The sequence below is a fragment of the Oreochromis niloticus genome, unplaced genomic scaffold, assembly GCF_001858045.2.
Source record: "Oreochromis niloticus isolate F11D_XX unplaced genomic scaffold, O_niloticus_UMD_NMBU tig00000409_pilon, whole genome shotgun sequence".
NCBI lineage: Eukaryota > Metazoa > Chordata > Actinopteri > Cichliformes > Cichlidae > Oreochromis > Oreochromis niloticus.
Window position 1 is genome coordinate 93,695 of NW_020327157.1, and position 13,221 is coordinate 106,915.

The window sequence follows — 13,221 nt, forward strand, 5'->3', positions numbered from 1 at the left end:
CATTATTTCTTCCTTTCTTACTCGTCTGTACTCTTTTTTACTGTCCATTTTATTGATCTTGTAATTCCTATCATAGATTGTAAAAATTAGAAGATGGTCACTTATGTCGTTAATCAGGAGTCCACTTACAGTCTTATTTTCAATGTCATTTGTAAAAATGTTGTCTATGAGAGTTGCACAATGTGATGTGATCCTGGTGGGTCTAGTACTTTTAGGGAACAGGTTCATACAGTACATTGTGTTTATAAATTCCTCAGTGGTTATATGTTTATTTGGGTTTAGCAAATCAATATTGAAGTCTCCACAAATGAAGACTTTTTTGTGAGCTAGTTCAATAGATGTTTCTTCTATCCAGTCTTTAATTGTCTCAATACTACTGCCTGGAGCTCTGTATATACAGCTAATGATTTACTTTACAAATTTCAACTGTAATACATTCCAGTACATTATCAATCACCATCGTCATCTTATCCACGACATTAAATTTCAAGGATTTGTCCACATACAAGGCCACTCCTCCTCCTCCTCCTTTGTTTCACCTAGTTATAACCCTCCAGTTCAAAGTCTGTTCCTTTTTCCATATTGATCCAAGTTTCTGATAAGGCAATGACACTAAATGGATGTGAAAACTGGTTAAGATATTCTTTGATATGATTAAAATTCGCATAGAGTCTTCTACAGTTAAAGTGGATAATTGATAATTTATTCTCAGTTTTAATCCTCTGATTGTAGTCTTTATTTGTATAGTAGCAGCAATTGTTATTGTTAGATGAGAAGAAGTTGTTGTCTGGATCTATTTCATATTCCAAGTCCTGTGTATTGTGATCCATATAGTTAAATGTTTTCAGTTCCAATTGATCATATTCTGCAACTGTCTGACTGATGCAGCTGTTTCTTCCAGATGTATCTGAGTTCTTCCTTCCAGTGTGTGTCATAAGTGAGTGTGTGGTTGTCTGTTACCTTGTTTGTCGTCCAGATCATGTTGCTCACTGATATTTTTCAAGATCCGCCATGTTTTAATGGTCAGAACTTTGGCTTCCTCTGGTGATCCGTTTAGTTTAATGAATATTTTACAGTTTGTCGTCCAAGTGCTTTGAATATTTCCCAGCTTCTTAAGGTGTCGCGCTTTTTTGGCTATTTCAGCGTTGTGTTCGATTAGATATTCATTGATAAAGACATTAGATCGTTTTAATGTTCGTCCTTGTTTCAGCAGCGTGTTCTTGTGCTTTTGATTTACAAACCTTAATATAATAGGTGGTATGTTGCCGTTCCTCCTGAGAAGAGGGTGGCATGCTTCGACAGAGTACCTCCTCCACAATTTCAATGATACTATTGTGCTGCAACCTGATAGTGGGAATTTCCTCCATTATCAAGTCAAGAGACTTTTTAATGTCCTCGACTTCCTTAGCTGTCGGTGTCCTCTTTGGCCCCATTTTATCTGGTTACCCTGGTAGCAGGTTCAATCAGCTGATTCCTCAGTCAGCTGTTAGCTTTGTCAGCTGTTAGCCTGGTAACATGTTGGCTAGCCTGCAATTACCTCGTTAACTTTGTTAGTCCAGTCAAATATCCTTTATCAAAATCGTAATCCAGACAGGGTTGTACCAAAAGTTTCAACAATTTGAATAGTCTTGCTCCAATAATTGATGGCCAAATTTCAAAAAAAAAAATAATAGGACACGATCAAAACACAACAAATTGCAAATCCTCATCATCCATTGATGATAATGGGCTTGTAGTCTCTGTGCTGACTCCTTCTAAAATCCACCACCAGCTCCTTGGTCTTTCTGACGTTCAGCTGGAGATGGTTATCCCGGCACCACGATACCAGACTCTTCACTTTGTCCATGTAGGCTACCTCATCGTTGTTGGAGATGGCGCTCAACACCACTGTGTTGTCAGCAAACTTAACAATAGTATTGGAACCATGGGTGGCCACAGTCTGAAGTGTAGAGGGAGTAGAGCAGTGGTGAGAAGACACATCCCTGTGGCGCTTCTGTGTTGATGGTGCTGCTGGAGATGCACCTACCCACCCTCACCACTGTTTGTGAACAGACTACTGGTCACTATTTTATTAAACGCTGAACTGTAGTCAAGTCTCACATAGTTACCTTGCTTCTTGTCCATGTAGCTGAGGGTGGCGTGCAGGCATTTAGTCCTGTCCATAAAGTTAAATATGATAAATATGATAAAGTCTGTAATGTTTGATAAGCAGGTGACTCTCAGGTCTACTTTTCTGAAGTTTTTTTTAAACTTTCTTTACTCATTACAGTTTTTCTCAGTTGCTTTGGTGCATTTCTCACAACAGAATTAAACTTTGCACAACAGTTAGTTCAACCTCCACAACATGTAGTCGTTTTGGCACAACCTTGTGGCGGTTTCATGTTCATTTCGTCCAAAGGCAAATGCCTTTGGACATGAAGCAGTTGAGTAAGTACAAATATCTAAAGAATGGTCACTATCTCCTTGCTTTTATCATGAATGTCACAATTATTTATACTTGTACCGGCTGAATAGTCATTGTCCATACAACTAATAGTCTTCATTTCATTGCTTGTGTCAGTGCACTCAAAATTGTTGAACATCTTGTCAAACAATTTGTACACCCATTTTGAAAACCCTATTTTTAAGGAGTTTCCATGAAAATCTCCATAAATTACTTTTCTCTGGTGAACCTTATCTCACACTAATGAAAATTGGTGTGTGTTACTCTTACTTGCAACCAATGAAAAGCCTCTTCTACCCAGTCATAGGTGAATCGCGTTACAGTATCCCCTACTCTACAAGTATATATATAATGTAAACCAACAGACAGGATTGGCATGAGGTGCATACTGAATCTACAAAAGCTTGTGATGACATCACAGCAGAGTCCTGCAGAGGGTGGATTCGACACTCCAGAAGATACTTTCCCCGATGCAACGATAGAGCTGACATTCGCTGTGATGTTGATGCAAATATGTGGGCAGACAGACGGGAGCGTCTAGATATCAATGACTGATATGCAGCAGTGTCTGTTTTTCAGTTTTTTTTTTTGTTTCATAACTACTGCAGTAAGGTTTACTGTCTAAGTGAGTTTATGTTTGCTGTAAAATGTTTGATTTACTGTATTTCCCCAGTTGCACAATGCTGTGCACAGTTTCTGTTGACTATTATCAAGAGTGCATATGAAGTGTCTTGATTTTCCTTTACAATTTATGGTTTTCAACATGCCATGCATGCTGTCCAGACTTGACATGTCATTGGGAAGCACCTACAAAGAAATCCGTCACAATGAGAACATGTTCAAACCATTTGATTTTGTGACCAAAGGTGCTGGTGTAATGACTTGTAATTGTGACAGCCCTGACACTTTGATTGATATAAGTACTTGCTTTTGATGAATATATTATCTGTTTTGATGAAGTGACTCACTTTTGCAAGTTATCCACCATGTTTTGCAGTTTGCACTAATTGTTTTGAGAAAAGCCTTAGTAGTGGTGCAGAGATCAATTCTGTTGTGAGAAATGCACCAAAGCAACTGAGAAAAACTGTAACTTTCTGAAAATGATCGTCTGTGTCTCCAGATTCGCTCAGACTTGTTTTGAGACAGATGTCACCATCATCATCATCATCATCATCATCACCACCACCACCACCACCACCATCTTTATGTAGATGTTCCTTATAACTCCAGAGAGAACAGCAGAAATGCACAGTAACTAAGATACCTGTGTGCAGCTGCTTCTCTTCCTGCTGCTTTTTAACCTGCTTTTACTCTGAAAGTCTTGGTAAAGATTTTTTTTTTAAACAGAAAAAAATGTCTTTGGAGAAAGTTGTTTAGGTTTTATATTTTCCAGCTTTTTTCTAAAAGAAAATATGAATGACTCTCCATTTGAACTTTCTGCCCTCAGTGGTTGTGTGAGGTTTCCTTCATAATTAGAACAAACAGAATATAAACCAGTGTGTTTACAGTGAATGTGTCAGGTCTGAGCTGCTGTGTGGACCAGTTAGAGAGCAGCAGCTGGATTCCAGTGGTTGGACTGGTGGACGACTTCAGTGAGGAGTAGATGACATTTGGCTCTGGTAGAAACTCTGCACACACAAACACACAGGAGGAGAATATAAGCACAAAGCAGAGCCTCTCTGTTCTCTTTATATACAGCAAAGCATGAGGACATGTCAGTGAACGCATCACAGTTACAATATAACAGCATCTTTTGTTTAATAAACATTTGGACAGTAGGGGGCAGTTGTCTTTTTGACGGACTACATTTACACAGGAAGGCATTTATTCACTTGTGTTACTGGAAAGGTTTTTGACCTTGTCATCTACGATAACCAATATTAACCATGTTAAATTAGTTTTGATAACTAATGTAGAAACAGGTATGAGGGCAAAATGTTTTGTCTGTTTAAACAATAAAGAGGAAAAAGTGGCAAAAAGCACTGAGCAGCAGTGGCTTACTGAAAGGTTGTGATTACAGTGATTACAAGCTTTGTAGTTCAATCAACCTTTCCTATCTCCACGTCTCTGGTTCACACATGCCCCCAGTTAAAGGTTTACCAGTGTGAAGTCAGTTTTTATCTAGTAAAGAGCTGTGATGGAGTTTTGTTAGTTTAGGTTAGCATGATGGCTGGAAACAGGGCGAGCAGCTTGCTTGTTTCTGTCTACAGTCAAAGATAAAGAGCAGCTGTACCTGGGCCTCCTTGTTCTGATGGTTGTTTGTCCATAACTGACGTCTTCAGTTCTCACTGCTGAGTAGATCACAGCTGAATCACACTCTGAGAATAAAACACATTAAGTTACTGCAGGTACATCAACTGACCTTGTTTAATACAGTACAATTCACAATTAAATTATTATCTGTCATGATGCACTATGAAGAGATTAAGTGATAATCTTTATTATAACTGTACCAGTGTTTCAGTGTTCTTAACACCTTGACTGTGAAACAGCTTTGGCAATAGAGAAGTGGGGGTGTTTCTGTGGAAAAGAAAAGTGGACGACCACAAAGCTGCCACCTGCTTTCAGTGCAGACTGACTTTCTTTATCACAGAGCACAAAGTAAACACCTTCCCACAGCATAAACACATGATTGGCCAAACCAGTTCAGACTGTGGTGAGAGGTGTCACCAGCTTCAGACTACAGTTAAACTAGAATCATGTGGTCAACATGTCATCATGGCACAGAAACTAACAAATTATTAACTTTCTAGAAGTCATAAATGAAGTATAGATACTGAGATACACTTGTTTTAAAATGTTGAAGTCACATAAGGATAAGAAAAGTCAAAGGATAAATATAGAGGAAAACAGTGAATGATACTGGAACAGAGTTCTGAATATCATTAAGATTCACTTTAAATGAGATGATGGTCTGTGTGGAGAGTTTAGAGAAATGCTTTTCCAAATGATGTCTCCATGTTCCTCCCTGTGTTTAAAATGAACAGCCCTGTGTTGAAACAGCTGCAGCTGAAGTGTTTTCTTTCTATCAGAAACAGGATGCTGGACGACTGCAGAGCTGTTAGCTTCAGTTAACCACAGACCACAAACACACAGTCCAGCTCACAGTGAACAACACTCAGTAAGCACAGAGTGAAAGACTAAGTTTGCACATTTTAGATAAGGCGATTTCATAACAAAAGTATAAAGTGAAATATGTGATTTCAGGTTTTAATTCAATCAAATCACGACTGTGTATTTTGACTGTAACACTAATCCACATTTTTACACTACTGATCACATGCTCCATAATGTCCTCATAACCCATCAGATCATCAATGATGATGATCTAAATATGATTCTACATTCATACTAAAGTCAGTCTGGTCATGGTCCATGTGAGTGTTGGGTTTTTTCACAGTGCCGGCATTCCACCACTAGTCGGTCAATAATATCAATAGTAACCCCCGTCCCCACCGGCTCTGACAGGCTGCACCTGAGTATAATCTGAACTGCCGGCTTCTTAAGACCAGCGCTCACAATCAAACTTCGTCAGATCGTCTGCAAACTTTCGTCAGTCTAGGCCACCACAGTAATTGTTTCTTGTCATAGTTTTTCGTGTATTTGACCTTTGTGCTTCTGCTCGCTGGAGAAACTCTGGTTGTTGCTGAGTCACTGCCATAACCTGCCTGGCTTCAATCGCTGGTCAGCTCAGTTTCCCACTCATGCTCACCTGCCTGCCTCCCTGCCCTCCCTGTACACCTTGGACTGGCATCTGTAACTTCCAACTAACACCTGTTCCCCTCATTTTCAGTGACTCACACCTTTTCCCTCCATCCCACTCTCCAGGAGTCACTCACTGGTTGCGTTTCCAGCCCTACCAGCCAGTGATAACCAATCACTTTGTCTGACTGGCTGTTGCTGAAAGTTTGATATGTTGATATGTTCATGACAGTGATCATCAGAACGTCTCCAGCATCTTGATCTGATAAATATACCCATATAAAATAATAAAATTAATTAAATAGCTGTCAATATTTTTTTATTTTTACACTGAACCACGACTCTGTCTTAAGTTCATAACTGGATATTCTCTTGATGAGAATATTTAATTCTCATCAAGAATTAAATATTCTGTTTAATTTTAAAACCTTTTGAGCTCCCTGTTTCCATGGTGCCATTTTAGTGTTTGAATTTAAAATCATTGGTTCATTGCTATTTTCCTCATTATCCCCACCCTCCTCAAGCAGGAGAAGAGAGGGAGAAACTAATATTATGATATTTTAAATCTTTTCAAAGATATATTATGTGAGGATATATTTACAAATATCCTCACATAATAAAAAAATATATAATGAAAACACTGAACTACCTTCATTTTGTCTGATTGGCTGTTGCTGAAAGTTTGATATGTTGATGACACTGCACGTGATGTCAGTGATGATGTCATCTTCTCCAACATCTTGATCTGATTAAAATGAACCAAATTAAACAATAATACAAATTAAATATCTAAAACAGAGATTAATTCTAGGAAAGTTGTTACTGTGATCATAGTGAATGTGAACTTTATTCTAATAAACAAACTCAGACATGAAAAATTAGGAAGTCTGAGTCTCACCTTCAGGTTTCCTGTGAACACATCGTCTCACCAGCAGAACCAGTAACACCAGTAGAACCACAAAACACACTGATCCAACACATGACAACACAGAGAGAACAAGAGGAGAGGTGGATGTAGGTGGAGGTGTGGATGTAGGTGGAGGTGTGGTGGTGTGTTTGTCTAAAATAAAGCAAACACAGTCATTAAGTTGTCGTCACATTGTGAATGTTGAAAGCTGCAGAAACACAGACAGGTGAGTGTGTCACCTGTGACAGTGATCCAGCTGGATGGAGACTCTCCATGACCGCTGATGTCACACTTGTAGAGGCCTTCATCAGACCTGGAAACATGCTGGATGGTCATGTGACCTGTAGGCTGCTTCCTGATGAGGGAGCCATCTTTATAGAAAGCAGCTGGGAGGTTGGAGGGAGTGGTCTTTGTTTTACAGAGCAGAGTGACGTCATCTCCCTCCATCACAGGGAGGACAGGACTCTGCAGGATCACTGATCCACCTCAACACAGAGACAAACTACAGCATTTCATCCATTTACACACAGCTTCATCAACACTAACTCCACACACTCAGCTTACCAGTGACTGTCAGGTTAACCATGTTACTGGTGGTACTCTGATTGGACTCACACCAGTAAACTCCACTGTCCAATGGGAAAACAGTGATGTTACAGGAAGAACCAGACCATCTTCCCCACCCATCTCCACACTGAGTGATCTTATTATTGGTCCTCAGAGTCCATCCAGCAGAGCTGTCGTCCTCCTCACAGCTCAGAGACACAAAGTCTCCTTTAAAGAACTGAGAGCTGCTGGGACTCACAGTCAGACGAGCTGTGAGGGTTAAAATTAAAAACTTGATATTTTATAACTTCTTAGACAGTTGTTAAAAATGCACTTTGCTTTTTCAATTTTATGTCTGAGTTCCATTCTGAAACTCAATCAGGTCATATCAGTGAGCATTTATCAGGATTAAACTGTGACAGAAGAAGGTCACTGACCTTGGTTTGTTGTGCAGCTCAGCAGTGAGATCAGAACTAAAGAGAAATGACACTCAGGTTGATTTAAGGGGAACATAAAGAACAACTCCACACAAACAGCTGGCAAACTGTTTGTGTGGAGTTATGGAAATATGGTATCTAACCAGATTCTTACTCTGCATAGCATTATCTTGGCCTCCAATAACACTGTGAGGAACATTGGAGTCATTTTTTATCCAGAATATGTCCTTCAATGCACATTTTAAACAAATATGTAGTATGATGTATGTATGTGTATGATGCTGAAAAACTAGTTCATGCATTTATTACTTCCAGGCTGGACTACTGTAATTCTTTATTATCAGGATGTCCTAAAAACTCCCTGAAAAGCCTTCAGTTAATCCAAAATGCTGCAGCAAGAGTACTGACAGGGACTAGAAAGAGAGAGCATATTTCTCCTGTATTGCCTTCCCTTCTTTGGCTTCCTGTTAAATCCAGAATTGAATTCAAAATCCTGCTCCTCACATACAAGGTCTTAAATAATCAGGCCCCATCTTATCTTAATGACCTTGTAGTACCATATCACCCTATTAGAGCACTTCGCTCTCGCTCTGCAGGCCTACTTGTTGTTCCTAGAGTATTTAAAAGTAGAATGGGAGGGAGAGCCTTCAGTTTTCAGGCCCCTCTTCTGTGGAACCAGCTTCCAGTTTGGATTCGGGAGACAGACACTATCTCTACTTTCAAGATTAGGCTTAAAACTTTCCTTTTCGCTAAAGCATATAGTTAGGGCTGGACCAGGTGACCCTGAATATAGACGTAGGCTGCCGGGGATTCCCATGATGCATTGAGTTTTTCCTTTCCAGTCACCTTTCTCACTCACTATGTGTTAATAGACCTCTCTGCATTGAATCATATCTGTTATTAATCTCTGTCTCTCTTCCACAGCATGTCTTTATCCTGTTTTCCTTCTTTCACCCCAACCGGTCGCAGCAGATGGCCCCGCCCCTCCCTGAGCCTGGTTCTGCCGGAGGTTTCTTCCTGTTAAAAGGGAGTTTTTCCTTCCCACTGTCGCCAAAGTGCTTGCTCATAGGGGGTCATATGATTGTTGGGTTTTTCCTATTATTGTACGATCTACTGTACAATATAAACCGCCTTGAGGCAACTGCTGTTGTGATTTGGTGCTATATAAATAAAATTGAATTGAAATGAATTAAACTGAACAACTATGTGGAGTTTAGAATAGAATAGAATAGAATAGAATAGAATAGAATAGAATAGAATAGTCCTTTAATTGTCCCACAAGGGGAAATTTGGTTGTAACAGCAGCCAGAAAGACACATATACAAACAAACAGTACACAGGACACAAACATACACAATTTTTACATATTTACATTAAGGACAATGGTTACTATAAACAGAGTACTGTACAGTTATCAAATTAAATAAAAATAACTACAGATAAGAGGCAAACCAGGTTGTAGTGCGAATCGGTTGATTGCAGTTACAGCGCAGATGTAAACATCTGTGTTTGTTGGGAGCAGTTCTGATTGTACAGTCTGACAGCTGCAGGGAGGAAGGACCTGCGGAAACGCTCCTTCATGCATCTAGGATGCAGCAGTCTGTCACTGAAGGAGCTCTGCAGTTCAGCAACATTTACATGCATGGGGTGGGAGACTCTGTCCATCAGAGATGTTATTTGGCCAGAGTCCTTCTGTCTCCCACCACCTGCACTGGGTCCAGGGTGCATCCCAGAACAGAGCTGGCCTTCCTAATGAGTTTATCCAACCTCTTCCTCTCAGCTGTCGATAAACTGCTGCTCCAACATACAACACTGTAAAAAATGACAGATGCCACCACAGAGTCATAGAAGGTCTTTAAAAGCGCTCCCTGGACTCCAAATGACCTCAGCCGCCTCAGCAGGTAGAGTCTGCTCTGACCCTTCCTGTAAAGAGCATCAGTGTTGTGGCTCCAGTCCAGTTTATTATTCAGATGAACACCCAGGTACCTATAAGAGTCCACTATCTCAATGTCCACTCCCTGGATGTTCACCGGTGTCAGCGTGGTGGGTCTGCGTCTCCGGAAGTCCACCACCAACTCCTTGGTTTTCCCGGCGTTGATCAGCAGGTGGTTCTGCTGACACCAGTCTACAAAGTCCAGAGTCCACTGTCTGTACTCTGAGTCGTCCTCACCTGTGATGAGGCCGACTATGGCAGAGTCGTCAGAGAACTTCTGTAGGTGGCAGCGTGGGGAGTTGATGGAGAAGTCTGCAGTGTAGAGGGTGAAGAGGAACGGTGCCAGCACAGTTCCCTGTGGGGCCCCCATACTGCAGACCAGCGTATCAATGACACAGCCCTGTGACCTCACATACTGTGGACGTTCTGTGAGGTCATCCAGTATCCACTGGGACATGTGGTGGTCCACTCCCGATAGCTCCAGCTTGTCCCTCAGAAGTCATGGCTGGATGGTGTTGAAAGCACTGGAGAAATCAAAGAACATGATCCTCACAGTGCTTCCAGGCTTCTCCAGGTGAGTCAGAGCTCAGTGCAGGAGGTAGATGATGGCGTCCTCCACCCCAATGCCAGGCTGGTAAGCAAACTGCAGCGGATCCAATGAAGACCTCACCAGGGGGCGCAGATGGTTTAGAACCAACCTCTCGAGGGTCTACATCAGATGCAATGTCAGGGCTACCGGCCTGTAGCTGCTGAGGTCCTGGGATGGGAGGTCTTTGGTACCGGTACCACACAGGAGGTCTTCCACAGCTGTGGTACTTTCCCCAGTGACAGGCTCAGGTTGAACAGATATCCTAGGATGCCACACAGTCCAGGCGCAGCCTGGAGCTGACGCCATCTGGACCTGCAGCCTTCCGCACCTTGATCTTGCGAAGCTCATTCCTCACTTGAAGTGCTGAGATAGAAAGAGTGGATTTTGGGAGAGGAGGGTGTATGTTGGAGTCCACAGAAGCCGGGGGTGGGTGTAATGACTGGGAGCTGGGAGGTGTGAAGTCCGGAGATGAAGGACAGGCAGTCCCTGAAGATGAAGGAGATTGCAGCAGGGGGGACGATGCTGTGGGAGGGGCGGGTGGTTGATCAAACCTATTAAAATATTTATTTAGGTCATTCACCCACCTCAAGTCTCCTGCAGCCTGGGGGGTTGGTTTTTGTCCTGAGATTGTCTTCAGGCTGTTCCAAACCCCTCTGATGTTGTCCTGTTGCAGCTGCTCTTCCATCTTCATCCTGTAGTTTTCCTTTCCCTGCCTTATCTTCCATTTCAGCTTCTTCTGGACAACTCTCAGCTCCTGTTTGTCTCCAGATCTAAAGACTCTTCTTCTCATTGAGGAGAGCCTTTCTTACAGGCTGGAGATGAACCAGATTGTGATCTGAGCCCCCCAGGGGAGGAAGAGGCGATGAGCTGTATGCCTCCTTGGTGTTGGCATACAATAAGTCCAATGTTTTATTGTCTCTGGTGTGGCAGGTAACATACTGGGTGAAGGTGGGGAAAGCGGAGGACAGGGAGATGTGATTAAAGTCCCCAGAGATCAGGAAAAGGGCCTGAGGGTGCTGTGTTTGGAGTCTGCTGGTTACAGTGTGCAGGACCTCACAGGCTGCTGCAGCGTTAGCAGAGGGCGGGACATACACAGCTATCATAATCACGTGTGTAAAGTCTCGCGGTAGATAGTACGGTCTCATGCTAACCGCTAGCAGCTCAGTGTCCTTACAGCATAGCGTCTCTTTGATCGATAAATGCCAAGAGTTACACCATCTATCGTTCACAAACACAGCCAGACCCCCTCCTCGTTGTTCTGTCGGCCCGGACCAGATGAAAACCATCCATGTTTACGTGCGAGTCCGGAGTTAGCGCAGTTAGCCACGACTCTGTGAAGCACATCAGGCTGCACTCCCTGTAGCTCCTCTGATGTCGGGTAAGAGCCGCCAGTTCGTCTACTTTATTGGGGAGAGATCTCACATTCCCCATAATAGATGGAATCGCTGGCCGGTACCTCCTAACTTTACTGCGACGCCCGATCCCGGCCCGAGTACCGCGTCTCTTCCTCCTCACCTCGCAGGGATGTTAGCTTACTCGGCGGTAGGCAGGGCAGCGGAGGCTCCGAGGGCTAACAGCTGATCCCTGCTGTAAACAATGGGAGGTCGGACCTCCTCGCTAAATATTTTTACAAAAATATTCATTTATATTACAAAATAATTATTAAAACGGGTAATAGGATGTGGTTAGTTTGTGATATTACCCATTTTTCTGACCTAAATTTACTGCTTTTGTGCTGAGGTTTGATTACCATTGGCAGGTGGGTTTCACAATTTCCCTAACACTTTGCACATGACTGGGTAGCATTAGCAGTTTATAGCCTGTGTGATTTATGTTTTTGTTTTGTTAACAAAAATGTCAAGAAACACTCTTTCTATTTTGATTAGACTGAAGATTTAAGATCACTGGGCCCATGTGATTTTCGTGTTTTTTAAGTGGGCTACAGCACAGACTCTGGCTGGTTTATCAGAAGAAGTTGCTGATGTTAGGTCAGATAAATCTACAGATTAAATGTAAATTAGTAGAGTAATGAGTTTGTAGAGAAATTTCATTACTAGTTAAAATTAATCTGATGCAGAACTTGATATTCAACAAATTGAATTGAACTTGGCTTCAGTGCTGAAAATAAACTTGGGCCTGTGCTTGTATTACATTCAATGACAATTTTTATTTTTTCACATTTTACATTTTTACTCTTTGTAAACATCAGCCATTCAGCTGCTAGAACAGTAATCAGTGTGATTATATGGGACACCTTTCATCCTGCAGTTAATAGTTTATATTCAGCCTGATTTGTTTTTCATGTCTTCTCCTCCATCATCAGTTATCAGGAGAGCAGACAGTCAAAGTACAAGAATTCAAACAAACACAGAGATTCTACTTACAGAGCAGACACAGCACAGATGTTTCCTTCATCGTCCTTCTCACTCATTTGAGCTTTTTTTTCATTTCTCTCACTGACACCAAGTAAAGCCCGCCCTCTTCCTCTGAGCACCAGCTTTTCTATTGGTTCAAACACAGTGGTATTAACCCACGTTTTGCCTTGTCTAAAGATAGAAGTGAATAGAATTAATTAAATATACAGCACATCAGTGAAAAAGCTCAAGTGTAGTTTTTTTTCTGGAAATACTTTGAAATAAAATGCTGTGGCTTAAAGTTGCCACA

At 41.7% G+C, this 13,221-nt stretch overlaps 1 long non-coding RNA gene across 1 annotated transcript; it reads right to left on the reverse strand.

The window, feature by feature from the left end:
- Positions 1 to 3,932: 3,932 nt before the first annotated feature.
- On the reverse strand, positions 3,933 to 13,002 carry LOC109200215 (uncharacterized). The gene is made up of 2 exons (XR_003217339.1): positions 12,942 to 13,002; positions 3,933 to 4,071 (listed from the first exon to the last, which is right to left on the reverse strand). It is a non-coding gene; the product is annotated as an uncharacterized LOC109200215 (long non-coding RNA).
- Positions 13,003 to 13,221: the final 219 nt, after the last annotated feature.